Genomic DNA, 17,104 nt, shown 5'->3' on the forward strand with positions numbered 1-17,104 from the left:
TCCTCAAAAGATTAAACATAGAGCTCCCCTATGACCCAGCAATTCCACTACTAGGCATTTACCCAATCATCCAGAAACAAGGGCATACTAAATCCACTAGCACAATGATGTTCATTACAGCACTATTTACCATAGCAAAGATATGGAACCAACCGAGATGTCCCTCAGTTGATGAGTGGATCAACAAGATGTGGTATTTATACACAATGGAATACTATGCTGCTGTCAGAGAGAACGACATTGCCCCATTTGTTAGGAAATGGAAAGACTTAGAAAAAATCAAATTAAGTGAAGTAAGCCAGTCGCAAAGGAAAATAGGTCCAGTAGTCTCCCTCATTTGTCATAATCAGTAGAAACCTTGGGCTTTCCTAGCAGAAATTTACAATAGAACAAAATCTAGACATTAGGCCAAATAGTACAACACTAAACGTAAGGAACTCCAGGATAAGGAAACAAAAGCCATATAATGAGTGACTGATGTCCTTAATGTACTATGTTATCTCTCATCTCTTTTGCTGTTGCTTGGTTATCTCATATTGTTACAGTGTTTTACTTTGTTATCTGATATATTGGATATCTGTGTATTTGGTTATTTGAAATTGGATAGGGAAGGGAGGAAAACAAGATGAAGGGTGGGGATGTGGGGGAGGGAAATGGGGAACAAGACATGAGAAATGGTATCAATGTATGTGAAGTAATACACTTTCTATCTGGAGAATATAATGTAACCCTTCTAAGCCATTCCCTTGTTACTGTGGTATAGTGAGTGTTTTTCTAAAGCAAACAAAACAGTGCACATATACGTCTATGATAAACAAAATTGCTATTTCATATGTATTTGAAGCTGAATAAAGTAGAAAATTATAAATTAAAAAAATGCTATTTTACCCTGTGTAAAGAAGTGGAGACCTGAAAAAATTATGTTAAGTAAAGTAAGTCAGGCCCAGAATGACAAAGGATGCAAGCTTTCCCTAATTTGTAAAAGCTAAAGTTAGCTTATAAACTTTCAAGTAAATGCATAGGGTGATATGAAAATAGATACAAATGAATAAAATAATGTAGAGAGCAAAGAAAAACTCAAATAGTGAAATTGCTTAGAAGAGCAACGTCAAACAAAATTAATACCAGAAAGTTGGTTCTTGAAAAGGGGGAAGCTAGAGTCAAAGGGAGAGGGATAGAATTGAGAAAAGAAAAGGATATTATAGACTGTAAAATTAAGTATAGTGAGGGAAGAGGTATGTGAGTAAGAGGGGTGAGAATGATGAAATGGGTGACATTAAAAAGATATACTGTATTCATAAATTGCTTTGATAAATGGCAACTTCTTTGTGCAATTACTTAAAGATAATTTTAAAACATGCAAAAAACTAAGTGAAAAAATATATCTCATATTCAATCATTGATTTTGAAAAATAATAAGGATGGTCTTTTTCTGATTTTAGTTGAGAAGACTACTTCATAGCATGATGAGGCATGAAATACAGTGACCACAGAGTAATTAGTAGAGAACAAATATTATGGCTCACATTTCCTTCTATAACCTACTCATGGGCACATAAGTTTAAGATATTAAATAATATAATATAGTATATAATATAATACAATACTATGATATAAATCCAAGATCAAGTGAATCTATCTCTTAGCAATGGAACATCATCATTCAGTCAAGAGCAAACTCAGAAAAGCTACTAGCCTGCAGTGGGGCAAAAACCATCTACATTTCTCATCAAATAATGAATATTTCATGTACATACATGGGTGAACTTTTCTATACACATGATGTGTTGGGAAAACACAAAATGCTCTATCAAGGATCTGCTGGCAACAAGTACACTGCTGTTTTTGGATGCTTTATCCTATGATTACGTGAGTGATTGGCAGCTGCAGTACCTGGCCCTGCTCAGCAACACTGCAGAATGTCAAACCACACATGTCTCCTGCTCAGAGAAAGATGGAAATTCCACATTCCAGTCCCGCTTTATAGAAAGCATTATCCCTATGGTGTTAATATAAAATTCCAAATAATATGTAAAGTAATTGTAATTCAGTGGTAATTTTCATTTTTGATAGTGCCAGGTTTTTGAACCAAGGACCTGTATTTAAGTTTCTTGCCCCTTTATTTGTACTATGGTTCTGCCATTTACATTTCTCAACATTGCTGGATTGACAAGTATGAACTACCATGCTCAGTGATTACTGAGGAGGAAATCTCATCAACTTTTATCCACATTAATGTTAAACTACAGTTCTCAGTATCTCAGTTCTCAGTATCTCAGTTTCTTGGGCAAAAAGGACAATAGATAAGAATCACCATGCACAGCTTACTTTGGATGTCTGCTGAGAGAAAGTAAGAGAAGCTAAAGTAGAATGTTACAATGGAACAGAAGAATGCCTTGACAGGTGATAGATATTCTGGAGATGGAACTTTTGATTAACTAATTTAGACTCAAATATTCAATTTGACTTTCTGTGCTTTGGTTGCAACAATTTTCTATAGTGCAATGACTCTCAAAATGAAGTATGCAATACAGTGCTTGAGAAAAATATGTCAACACACAATCTCTGAGCACAGGTACAAAATTTTTCATGTGTAAATTAGGGTTGGGACTGGGAATTTGTCAAGGTACCAGTTGATAATTACAATAGAAGCCAAGAATCACTTTTAAAGACATTCTCTAAAGACATTTGGGACTCATTGATATTACATTAAATATGTGGAATCTCCTAAGAAGATTACATCAGGGACAGCAGTCTAGTTAAGCACAATCCTTAATTGTGCCAAACATTACCCTGTCACATATACTTTGAAAATGTGTCACTGCAGTGCCAAAGAGGAATAAAGGAAAAGCAGGCCTATTTGTAACTACAGAAAAACCTGAAATAAAATGTTAGCATTTGATACAAAGAAGTTAAATTTACCTAAACCTAAAGAATTTAGAAAGTAGAATAACAGTGTTGATGTAACTGAGGATTAAACTCTGATTGCTCTTTTTTTGTTTTACTAACCATATTGATAGTTCAAATAAGAATGAAATTTAAATTCTATTCAATATAGAAAGACAGAACTTTTGCTAGAGTAACAAATCAAGTTTAAATGTGAAGATATTTCAAAAACACAAAAACAAAAGCACATCAATAAAGCTGATAGAACACAAGTTCACTTTGATGTAAGACATGTAAGTGGTTTTGCTGTAAGTGTATGATAATGTCCATGGGAACTCAGTTTTCAGATGGGACATAAATTCCTTGGATCATGGTTATGGACCAGTGATAAAATATCTCAGATCCTTTGACATATTTTCTCTGATTTGATGCCTCTTGTCTTCCTCTAATATTCTTTTGATTATATTGGCTCTGCCTAAAAAATAGAAAAATTAACAAATAAATTGTAGGAAAGATTAAAATAGAAATGTCACCAGTTATACATATGTCTGACATACACCATGCCAAAACATTCCAAATCACCACTAAATAAGGAAATGTTAATTGTAACATAAATGAAACAACTATATGCATGGACAAGAAGTATAATTTTAAAAAACTTATTATTAAAAATATTAGTGATTTTTTGGAAAATAAATATTCTCTTGCAATATTGGTGCTAGTGTAAATGAGTCAGTCCCTTTGGAAAAGTTTGATAGTTTTATTTACTGAACTTTGAATGGTTGTGCAAGGGGTTGCAATTTAATATGTCTGTTTTTGTTTCCAGTCCTGGGGCTTGAATTCAGGGCATGAGCACTGTCCTTGGGCTTTCTCAAAACTAGAGCTCTATCACTTGAGCCACAGCAACACTTCCGACTTTTTATTACATATGTGTACTGAGGAATTGAACCCAGGGTTTCATGCATGCTAAGCAAGCACTTTATCACTAGGACATGCTCCCAGCCCAATGTTTATGTGTTTAATGTATCTTGATCACAATTATCACTTTCATCATTTCCCCTCATCCCATCACATTTCCCAATTTCTGTGTCACATATGTACACTGAGTCTTTTGACTGTAATTATTCCGTTTTGCTTTACCAATTCATCTATTAACCACAGATGTGCTAATGATTCAGAGCTGTTTGGGATATCTCCATAAGCAAACTAAAGATCCATATATGTTCAATGTTCATAGAAATAAACAATTGCACATACTCTGTAATTAAAGGGAAAAAAAAGCCAGCCAAGCACCTGTGGCTGTAATCCTAGCTACTCAGGAAGCTAAGATCTGAGGATCATGGGTTGAAACCAGCTAGAGCAGTACAGTCTGTCAGACTTTTGTCTCCAATAAAATACTCAGAAAAAGCTAGAAGCCACACTGTGGCTCAAGTGGTAGTACTCTAGACTAGAGCAAAAAGAACACAGCAACAGTACCCAGGCCCAAAGTCTAAGACCCAAAAGTGGTAATAAATAAATAAAACAACTGATATACCTGGTAGTGTGGATTTCTCAAAATTGTTATTAATATGCAAGACCCAAACTGAAGAGATAATATAGCAGTGCCCCTTCTAAGTAAAATATCTAGAAGAAACAAACAGTTCATATGTATTTTAAGTGTTTGCATGTGTGTGACTGTATTTGTTACAATATACCATATATTCATATATCACATACACATTCTATATATATGATAGTTATCTGATAGACATATATAAATAAATAGATCAATTATACACAATACACAAGTCAATAACAATAAATGTGGGAGTTAAAGATAAAACAATGTGTGTAGGATACAAATACTACATGAATAAATTATCATGGTGATTATTCTGCAATGTAAATTCACTGAATCATAGAACATATGCATGATGGATTCACTTTTGTGACAATTATGCTCTTTTCCTTCAGTAAAGACAAGAAATCTTTTGCAAATGTACACATAAAGCGAATTAAAATGAACAAAATAAACATTAATGGTAAAGTATAATTAAATTAACCAAGATAATTGATCCCTAGTAATAGCACTTCATATTTGCAATGTGTAATTTAGCATTTCATCTTCATTCCCTACCCTCTTTATTTCAAATATTTGTGAGGATTTTCCAAGTGAAATACATTCTACCTAATAAGACAATGTCATATGTAAAGATATTTCAGGGGATTATTTTGCTTTATTTTAAATATAAGTTCTTTCTGAAGGAAGCATATTAATTCCATCATGTATATATACCACATTTTCTTGTTTCATTCATCTATTTGAGGGGCATCTGGGTTGATGACATGTCTTAGCTATGGTAAATGATGCTGCAGTAAATATAGTTGTGCTGGTGACTTATTCTAGCCTTGTTTGAAATTATATGGATAAATGGCCAGAGTGGAGTTGCTGGGTCATAGGGGACCTCTATGTTTAGTCTTTTGAGAAACCTCCTTACTGCTTTCCACCATGGCTGAACATGTTTATACTCCCACCAAGAGTATAGTAATATTCCCTTTTGGCCAAATTCCTGCTAGCATCTGCTATTATTAGATTTTTTTTGATAATGGCAATTCTGCCTGGGGTGAAGTGAAATCTCAATGTTTTTGTTTTTGTTTTTTTAATTTGCTTCTCTTTTATGACCAAAGATGTTGAGCATTTCTTCATGTTCCTATTGGCTATTTTTCATTTTGTGATGTGTGTCTTGAGCATGTTGTAAAAAAAATGTTTACTATTGAAAAAGAAACTAAATATTTTATTTGAAAGAAAAGACTTTATCATGCTTTTGATTGGGTTGGTTGTTTCTTTGAGGATATTTTGAGGATTTAATTTTTTGAGCTCCAAGTATATTTTACATACAGGCCTTTGTCTGTTGTATGGCAAGTGAAGATCTTCCAATCTGTCAGTTTTCTATTTATCTTGATAAATATGTCCTTTGCCATGTAGAAGCTCTACAGCTTAATACAATCACATTTGTTCAAACTTTCCTTCAGTTGTTGTGTTTCTGGGTCTTCATTAAGAAAGTCTCAACTTGTACCAAGTAGCTTAAGTTTCTATTATTCTATCAGAAAGAATGACATTTTCCCATTCATAAGGAAATGGAAAGTCTCTGGAAAAATAATTTCCTTTTTTCTTTCATGATTTTTATTGTAATTAATAGAAGAGTTACAGTTATATTTGCCAGATAGAAGGTGCATTATGTAACAAACCTTTATTCCCATATTTTTGTCCCCATTTCTCTTCCCCCATCCCATTCCCTACTCTTGTTTCCCCCCTTCCCTTTCCTATTTCAAATAAACAAATAAATGTATATACAATATCTGGTATATACAATATACCTGGTAAGATACTGAAACAATATGAGAATAATCAAGGGACAACAAAAGAGTTGAGAAATAACATAGTACATTAAGAACAACAATCACATTATATAGCTCTTATTTCCATATCCTGGAGGTCCTTTCATTTAACCTCATATTAAATGGCTTTATGTTTCTAGGGTTTGAACTATTGTGATCCTCTGCTAGGAGAGTCCTAGGTTTGTACTAATTATTACAAATGAGGGAAACCGTGGAGCCTATGTTCATTTGGGTCTGGCTTACTTTACTTAATATGAGTTCCAAAAAATAATTTCATGTGATATAAGCCAGACACAAAGAAACATGCACTCCAAGGTTTCCCTCATTTATAATAACAAATGTATGTCTAGGACAGTCCTAGCTGAAGATCACAATAGCTCAATAGCTATATACTTAGGTTCATATATGATGATGCTAAGGGAAATGAACAATAAGAAGTGGTTTCCTTTTTAATTTTGCTTTTTGTTTGTTTGTTTTTGTCAATCATGGGCCTTGAACTCTGGAACTGGGTGTTGTTTCTGAGCTCTTCTACTCAAACTCCTTGAGCAACAGTGCCACTTCTGGTTTTCTGGTGATTAATTTAGATAAGAGTCTCACGGACTTTAGTGCCTGGACTGGCACTGAACTGCAATCCTCAGATCTCAGCCTCCTGAGTAGGTAGGATTACAGCATGAGCCACCGCACCCAGCTCTTTATGGTTTTTGTTTTTAAAGTACAATGTAAAACCATTCCTTTTTTCTTTTTATGTTATTTTTTCCTATGGTTTATTTCCTGTTGTCACTGTATTTGATGTTGGTACCCTGTGTATTATAAATATGTTTATCTGAATTAGAGAAGAGAATGGAGAGACAAAGGATAAAGGTCAAGCCAATTCAACAGCAATATTCTTAAGATAATACATTTAAAAAATGAACTTTATAACTTGGGGGATGGGGATTGGGGGTAAGGGAAACTGTGAGAAAAATGAGGAAGGGGTTAATAATGTTCGACAAGAAATGTGCTCACTACCTCGTATGTAACTGTATTCCCTCTGTACATCACCTTGACGATAAAATTAAATTAAAAAACGTTCCTTCAGGGCCGGGAGTTTGGCCTAGTCGTAGAGTGCTTACCTAGCATGCAGGAAGGCCTGGGTTCTATTTCTCAGTACCACATACATAGAAAAAAGCCAAAAGTGGTGCTGAGGCTCAAGTGGTTGAGCTCTGGCCTTGAGAAAGTCCAAGGACAGTGCTCAAGCCCTGAGCTCAAGCCCAGGACTGGCAAAAAAAAAAAATTCCTTCAGAAACCTCCAAATAGATTTTGAAAATCCAAAAATCAATTTAATGAAAGATTAAAATGTTAAAAAGCATATAATATATAGAAGAAATTAAACATCCCACATTTATAAAGCAGTTTTAAGAAGCTTCTCCAACTCCCTACAAAGAAAAGTTTTTTCAGGAAACACATTAAGAAGCTTAAGTTTCTAATCCTTCCAAAATAACTGGGTGCTTGAAATCTGGAAATGACACACACTAGCAAATTGAAACTAGCCCTGTATAGCAGGAAACCCATGGAGAAGAACAACAATTAAGAAAGTGAAAGACTTAAGAGCAAGACTTAATCATTTTAGCAACAGCTATCTAGTTAAAAACTGGACGAGAGTGGAAAGAGCCCAGAAATAAACGATCCTCTGGCTCTTCAGTATCTTCTGAAAGTCTTTTTCATTTGTTTGTTTAAATGATAAATGTTTGTATTAAATTAGGCTTTTTAAATAAAATATTCTGTACAGATTAACAAAATAGTTCAGTTTACTTTCTCTTCAATGCTTATGTTCATTTTCCGATATACTTTGGCTTGCAGCTTCATGGGGATATTAGGGTTCTGGTGCCATTGTATAGGACTAAAGTTAGGTGCAGCTGGATGCAGCACATTGAAGGGGAAAGTAACTTCAATGGGCCACAATTTTCTCTTTTAGTAAAGGAAAATATAGTGATTTTTCACAGTCTTTATTTTTATAACAGCTCTCAAGTATTAAATGTTAAAGTCACAATTTGAAATTTAGCTTTGACACTTGCTATTAAAGAATGACTGTATAAGTTCTTATGTAAAAATATAAATCTGTGATAGTCTTATCTCCAATTAATCACTATAAAGCACTAAGGTGAGATGTGGGTGGCACATGGTAGAGTACTAGCATTGGGCAGAAAAGTTCAGGGATAACACCCAGGACACAAGTTCTACCACCAGGATGAACACACACACACACACACACACACACACACACACACACACACACACACACAAATGAACATAAAGAGGAAGGAAGTGCAATTTATGACAAAATGTACAACCCTTTACACAAATTGGTTTGATGTAATTCTGTTAACCCTTTAGGAGCAGAAAAATTGCCCTCTCTTGTGTAAGAATAGAAAATTCATTGTTGAAAATGTAGGATAAATTTTATAAATCTTCTCTGAAAGAAGGGGTTATTATCAGATGTTAAAAATTGAGGTTGACCTCTGAGGTGATATTGACCTCCTATCATAAATCTATGACCTTAGACATATAAATGCAGCATCAGAATTCAGGTAACAACTCAAATGAGCTTGGAGGTAGATTCTTTCCTCAAATTCTGTTTGTGTGATGCTTTATGTAGATACAAATAGTGGTAGCCTCTAGGTTATTGCATAATGCATGATGACGCCAGGGAATTTTAGCCAGTAAATATGTGGCATCTTGATACACAACAATGGAAAGCTGCTACAATTTTCCCTTAAGAAAATTTAGCTCCTTTCTCTCCCTTTCATTGAGTTAGCTGGATAGCAAAAGAAGAAAGATTATTGTCTTTGTTTTTCTTAATCATTGTCTGTCTTTTCAGTACTGTAGGCAACATTATGTAAAACCTCATTCTGAGAATTACCTATAAGGTGTAAAATCCTTTTAATTTCTAACATTTGTGAATAGAAGATAGTCACAAAGGTTTTCAATATCATAACCACAGATCTTAGAATAAGAAAACACATTAATATCTGAAGTGCTTCCCATGCTTTACACCATTCTCTTTGTCCTGGATCATGAAACCAGCATAGTCCAGTAAATGAGAAACTCTCAAGGCAGAAATAGAAAATCATAATGTACTTATCCAGAATTTTTGGTAAATAATTTACTTACTCCTTTTCCTGTGCCTTTCATTCATCAAAAGTTATCTTCAGGCTATATTAGAGATTATGTTTCTAGCATGTATTCCTTATGTAATTTATCTATCTATCTATCATCAAATATCTATTACTTCCCTAGACAAAAAAAAGAGACCTGAGTGACTAGATATGATATGAAACTGTTCTTTTTGTTCTCTTATTAGGAAATTCTGGTGTGTCTTGAACTCCATTGTTTTAAATTTCTTTTCTACACAATGAAGATAATACTACTTGTTACATTATATCCTATAAAACAAACCAGATGAATGCAATAATCAAATAATGCCTAGAAATTACATTGTGAAAGATTACATGATACTTAGAACTAATAGTATGCCATTTGGTTTATTGTAAAATATTCATGTACATTTAAATACAAAATAAAATCACAGCCAGTAATTTTATATTTAAGTGAATGTTGACTTATTTAGAAAATATACTAAATATTTAAATTTTCATAGAAAAAATGCAACATTTTCCTGTCTTATTATATATCTTTGCAATGTTTATTAGTATTAATATATCAAGTTCTCTTACAATAAATATGATTAAAGGATATTTAAGTAAGTGAAATAGAATTTTGTAGTTTTTAAGTGAATAAGTATGCATAAACATCATGTTTGAGGATTTTTCAAAGTTACAAATCTTTGTTGCCAAATAAAGTTTCAATTTAAACCAAATAGAAAGCTAGTATAAAATGATTTTGAAAGTAAGTATATGAAATAAAGAATAAAACATTTCAACACAAAACCCATAATGCTTTTGTCTATTATAATCTTCTTCACATTATCAACACAGAAAGTTTCCAGGATCATTTGATATTTATTTTAGGTGAAAATTGTACTTGGTCTTTTTAAAATATTGAAAGTAAATCATTTAATGAAAAACTATTAAGGTGCTCAGACTTTTTTTGTGTGTTTGTGATCTGAGAATGTAACTGGCCTATTTTAGAAGCAATGTGGGAGAAAATTACCAAATGTCAGCAGAATTTTGTAAGGATAATTTCATATAGTATCATTGGCTGTTGTTTAAGACCTTGTAATGGTAGATATAGATAATTTAATGACATTTTTAATATCACTATTCATAATACTAAATTTTTTAAGGGTCAGTTTAATGATGAGGTTATGTGGAGAGGCAATAGTTTGTTTTGTATTTTTATTGTTGCCAATTACTAGTACAGGAAGTTTCCTTTTGACATGTGCATACCTACATATTCTATCATAATTGACTCTTCATCACTGTCCTTCAAATCACTTCCCTCTTACCAAACCAACTTCAAACAATTTTATTCCAATTACACATATGCAAGAAGAATTTTTTAAATGATTGTCCTTTTCCTCTTTTCTATTACATTTATTTTCCTGCAACAATTCCCCACAAGACTTGTTCTTTCTTAATTTTTTATTCTATTTTATTGTGGGGATAATGTACAGAGGAGTTATAGTTACATTCATCATTTAGTGGGTACATTACTTCTCAAAACAAAGTTAGATACAGAAACAATAAGAGATTAAACATAAGTGGAAAGAGAAAAGAAACAATTTCACAGAGTACATTAAGAACAACAATCACAAAGATAAGCCTCTTGTTTCCTTAACCTAGAGTTCACTTCATTTAGTCTCATCTTGTATGACCATAGGGGTTTTTTTTGTTTGTTTGTTTGTTTTTTTGCCAGTCTTGGGCTTAAGCTCAGGGCCTGAGCACTGTCCTTGGATTTTTCTCAAGGCTAGAAACTCTACCACTTGAGCCTCAGCACCACTTCTGGCTTTTTCTAAGTATGTGGTACCAAGGAATCGAACCCGGGTCTTCATGCATGCTAGTCAAGCACTCTACCACTAGGCCAAACTCCCGGCCTGACCATAGGTTTTGAACTATTGTGATCCTCTGCGAGGAGAATCCTAGATGTGTTCTAGTTATTACAGATGAGACAAACTGTAGAGCCTTTGTTTTGGGGATCTGGGTTACTTCACTTAATATGATTTTTTCCAAGTCTTTCCATTCTTTACAAATAGGTTGATGCCATTCTTTCTGATGGCAGCTTAGCATTCTATTGTGTATAAGTATCACATCTTCTTGATCCATTCATCCACTGAGAGACATCTGGGTTGGGTACATTTCTTAGCTATGGTTAATGATGCTGCAATGAACATCATTGTGCTAGGAACTTCAGTATGCCCTTGTTTTTGGACATTTGGGTAAATGACAAGGAGTGGGATTGCTGTGTCATAGGGGAGTTCTTTGTTTATTTAGCCTTTTGAAGAAGCGATATACTGCTTTCCATAGTGGTTGAATAAGTTTACACTCCCATCAACAGTGTAGTTGCCATCCCTCCTGGCCCCAACACCACAAGTATCTGTTGTTATTACAGGTTTTTTTTTTTTTCCTCTTTCTTTGCCAGTCCTGGGAAGGAACTCAGGGCCTGAGCACTGTTCTTGGACTTTCTCAAGGCTAGAAATCTACCACTTCAGCCTCAGCACCACTTCTGGCTTTCTTCTATGTGATACCAAGGAATGGAACCTGGATCTTTATGCATGCTAGTCAAGTACTCAACCACTAGGCCAAATTCCCAGACCCAATGTTATTAGATTTCTTGATCATGGCCATTCTAACTGTAGTGAGGTAGAATCTCAAAGTTGTTTAGATTTGCATTTCTTTTATGGCCAGAAATATCCAGCATTTCTTCATGTGTCTATAGGCCATTCTTAATTTCTCTTCAGAAAAGTGTCTCTTTAAGGCTTTAGCCCACCTTTTAATGGGATGGTTGTTTCTTTGAGGATTTGTTTTTGAGAGATTTAATTTTTGGGGCTGTAGGTATATTTTACATAGGAAACCCTTGTGTGTTGTATGGCTAGTGAAGATCTTCTCCCACTAGCTATGTCCTTTGCCATACAGATGCTCTGCTGTTTACAGCGGTCCTATTTGTTCAAACTTTCTTTAATTTGTTGTGTTTCTGGACTTTTAGTAAGAAAGTTTAGAGCTGTGCCAAGGAGACCTGGTGTATCTCCTATTCCTTTTGAGGGTATCTGCTTTTATCTAAATGTTTCTGATCCATTTGGAGTTACTCTGGTGCAGGGTGACATAAGAATCCAACTTTAGCTTTCTATAGGTGCTCAACCAATTCTGGACCAGCACCATTTGTTTAAAAGACCATCAGGAAAACAGCTCAGGGCAGTGCTCAAGCTTGAGTTCAAGTCCCACAATAGACACACACACACACACACACACACACACACACACACACACACACACACACACTCATAACAGAAAATGAAAAAAAAGAATAAAAAGAAAAAATCTATTTGGGTAAAATTTCTAGCGTTATGTTGTAGTGATTTACTTGAGAAAAAAGAGAGAAATTAGCCTAAAAGTTGTTTCAAGAGAATGGCTAAAAATAATACACCTAAGTTGTTTTTTAAATGTTCTGGGAATGAAGACTGAAGCAAATAACTGAAGTTGTCAGTGGATGTAACAGTACAATCAAATAGGAAGTTACTCCAGACAGGTAATGAATGGCTGATTAAGAAATACAGAATTTATTCATGGTAAGTGATATCTTTTGAACATGGCAGTAATTAGGTTATTTCAATGATTCCAGAAAGAGCAGGAAATGGCGATCATAAAGCCTATTTTCTGGGAGTTAAAAGTCATAACACAGAAAATTAAAAATGAACTAGGAAAAACCTTACTCCCAATGTATACTCCTGTTACTCTACAGCATAATGAAGAAGATGAATTGAAAGGGAATTAACATTTACATTTCTATGGAATAAGAGAATACATTGGAGAATAATATTTATGAAGCTAAAATGTTCTCACAGGGAAAATAATAATGGCTTGCACATCTGAAAGTGCTCTCGTTACAAACAAAATAGTCTATGTGTAACCTTGTGTATGTCTGATAGAAGTGATACGCAAGTTGTGAGTCAAGAAAAGGAATGACATCAATTAGGGACTAACAATCAGATGTTGGAAATTAAAACCTAATATTTAGATAAAATTAGTTCTGGGACATGTATGAATACTGTTTGTGAGGAAATGCTAAACCAAGAAACATGTTGTCAATGAATAACTTTTAAAAATAATGTATCCATTAGCTGAGGAATGTAACTGTAAACCCTTTATTATCATCCCAAAAATAAAACACAATTCAAAAGATAGTAACTGAGTCTGCTGCTGGTGGCTCCTGCCTGCAACCTTAACTACCCAGGAAGCTTATATCTGAGAAATTTTTTTCCGAATCACTGAAGGCAGGAAAATTTATGAGACTTTTAACCCCAACAAACTACTCAGAAAAAGACTATTACTGCACTATGGCTCAAGTGGTAGAGCACCAGCCTTGAACAAAAGAAGCTCAGGGATGGGGCAAAGCCCTAAATTCAAGCACCTGGACAAGAACAATAAAATAAAGTAAAATTTTTAAAAGTAGTTAAAAAATGTATTTTATTTATATATCGGAAAATCACTGTTGCCCTTTAAGTACAGACTGAAATGTACTTCTATGAACATTCAATAAAAAGAAGGGACTAAATGAAATGATTAAATTAGCTGCTAGGAATATGAACTATTCTTAAGAGAATTTTTCCACTTCATGAAGTTCTGGGACATGTGACAAATATAGTCATTTCTGGTGTCAGGGAATTTACAAATATTTATTGAACTAATCTTAGTGTGATGTTTCAGGAAAGATTAAAAGATATGCAAGCTATTTTTATAGAGGAATTGAGTGATCCCACAAAAAGATACCTTATGGATATGTTAATGGCATGTACTTTAAGAAAAAAATTACAGTAGTAAGTTCCTGTCTAAACATAAATTTAGAGATATACAATCCATATTAGCTACTTAATATCAACCTGAAAAGTTACATTTTTGTGATGGGTAACTGACTACAAAATGAAGGTGGTATGATCTCAATGATTAACAAAGTATTAGAAGAAGAAAATTTGAAAACAGATGATTTTCTTTAGCAGTCACCTGATGTTATTACGCAATTACAATCTATTCTAATAGTTCATCCAAAGGTTCTCTAAAATGTCACCGCATTCTTCTGGGGATAACTTGTGTATGCATATGTATGTATGTTGATCTCCGGTTTTATTTGATTAGTGAAAACTTGCTTATGAGGATTCACAAGTTTGATTGTACAATTCAAATTTATTATCACATAGCGATGATTCCTCAACTGATGATAAATTTATAGTACAACATCAGAATAAACATTTTATAAGCTAAGTGTTTTAATTTTAAAGTTTTAATTGAATTAATAAAATAAATGAAATTAAATATCATTGCATAATGAATCATTGTGATACAGAGTGTTGTGCATCCGGGAGGTTGTGTGACTTATAGGAAGCACCCATTCCTGCTGCCCAACAATGTCTTTAGAATATTATCTCTGCCAGATAAATGTAACTGTATCCTCTCTGTGTAAACACCAACCATAAAATTTAAGAAAGAATATTATCTCACAGATTTCTAGTCAACAATCAAATTATATTCAGTGACATAAGCCAAGCTCAGAAAGACAAAGGTTCATGATTACATATATGTGTATATATCTATGTATAATCTTAAATGTAAACATTTATATATATACAGGGCCATATCCACATATACATAATCAAATTAACCAATGTATGATGTATACACTGGAGTAAGTTTCCATGGTTTTAACCCCAGGGAAGAAGTAAAAGTTTTAGTCAAAATGAATGTCAGGATGTTCAAAATTTTCTTGATTGTGGGAATTAAAGGTAAATGTGAAAGAAGGTATGAACAGAGAACACAGTCATAAGATACATTGTGGATGTGTAAAAATAGAGTGAAAAAATGATGTGATGGTAGGGGTGGGAATGGTTAGGAAGGTGGAGAATGAGTAAAAGTGCATCAGTGCTCTGAACGTGATTCATTATACATAGAAGTAGACATGTTAATTTTCTTCTATAGCTGTGTGAAAAGAAAAACAGAAAGTGAGAATAAGCCTAAACTATTTAATCATCCAATAAAGTTTTGAGAAATAGTTGAAATAATTTCCAGTAGTAAACATTTTTTATGCCCACCATACACAAGCACATGTGCCCTCATGCCCCCTCCCCCCCACACACAACGCACACCAAAACTTTAAAGGTGGTATCATCACTGTACAGCAGTAATTTATAAGTTGAATGATAAGAAACCAGGCATATATATATATATATGCCTTAAAATTTTAAGATAGAAATTATAACTGATGGTGGTATTACTATAATGTGGAAACCATGGTTGATGTTATTGATTTCGCCAGTTTGGAATTAGCTTGAAGGTCCTTCTGTTAATAAAAATAAAAACCAAGTTGGATCTTAAAATGAAATTATCAAATTCTATGATATTTATACAATAACACAAAAGGTATATTTGAGGTATATTTGAAACATGAATAGCTACATTCTGTCATCAAAACCATGTTTTCTGTGTACTGTGAAAGAGAAACAAACAAAAAACATTGCTGATAGAGGCAGGAAAATACTGTAATACCAAACACTGAAAAAAGAACATAACTGATGTAGGAAAAGATTTATGAAAATGTTTTGGCACACTCTCCTCAATCTCCAGAGCAAATTGCAGGCCTTGAGGATGCATTTTGATTGCATTTTGGATTTCAAATAAGTTAGAAAAATTTTAATCAAGGCTTTTGCTAAAGAAATTATGAAAATTTTAAATTTGTTGCTAGGAGGGTATATTCTATTTTGCATAATTTGAAAAATGTTTGCCCCATAAAAATGATCTATATTCTAATAATTTTGCTTTTCTATTTCAGTGAGTTTTATTATTATTTAAAATTAGAGAAATTATCACAAATATCTATATCTAGTTCAGTCAGATTGTTACCATTATGCAAATTAAATGTAGACATCCATCAATATGTTCACCTTTGTTGAAGGAAAATAACAAGATAGGTAATTATTAATAACATTACTAATTTTGGCTTAGCTCAGCAATTATATTTTTCAGAAAATTTGGGCTAGAGCACAGAAACATGAATCCATAGGAAAATTGCAATGGGCAGTTTAGGATGTTATGGAGGATATTCAGTCAGAAAGGGCTTGAATATATAAACGTGCTTCATTAAACTCTGTACAGCTTTTAAATTTAGATAACAAAATCAAATGTACAAGGTTTGAGGGCAAAAGCAGAAAGAGAATTATGATCAGTTTCAAATTTCAAAGCTTGTAACTGGTGTAACAAGTTTTGAAATTCATAACACGTCCATAAAATTAATATACCAATATATAGAGGCATCATAAAGAAGGAAATGGTAAAATTCTGGCTTAAGTAAGGTGGACATGCCAGCAGAAACAAAAACATCATTGCCCAGAGATAAAAAAGACAGCATTAAATTGAAAAGTTTTCTCAGGAAACACATAGATAACTGAAATTACTTTCCCTGATAAGTGAGGCAGTTTGCTTTGGGGCAAACTTCTCTTCTCAATAGTTTTCAGAAAATCTGCTTGCCAAGGGAAAGAAAAATAGAGCAAATTCTTAGTTGTTTTCTTTTTCCATGACTTCTTTGGCTTTTTCAATATCTAAATCGTTGCTTCGGATTTCTTTTTCTTTTTTGATAGCAGTCTATATGCAATTGACTTCTCTTCAATATAAATCATATATATATATATATATATGTAATC

Source organism: Megascapheus bottae, chromosome 4, assembly GCF_031878675.1.
Source record: "Megascapheus bottae isolate mThoBot1 chromosome 4, mThoBot2.hap1, whole genome shotgun sequence".
Taxonomy (NCBI): domain Eukaryota; kingdom Metazoa; phylum Chordata; class Mammalia; order Rodentia; family Geomyidae; genus Megascapheus; species Megascapheus bottae.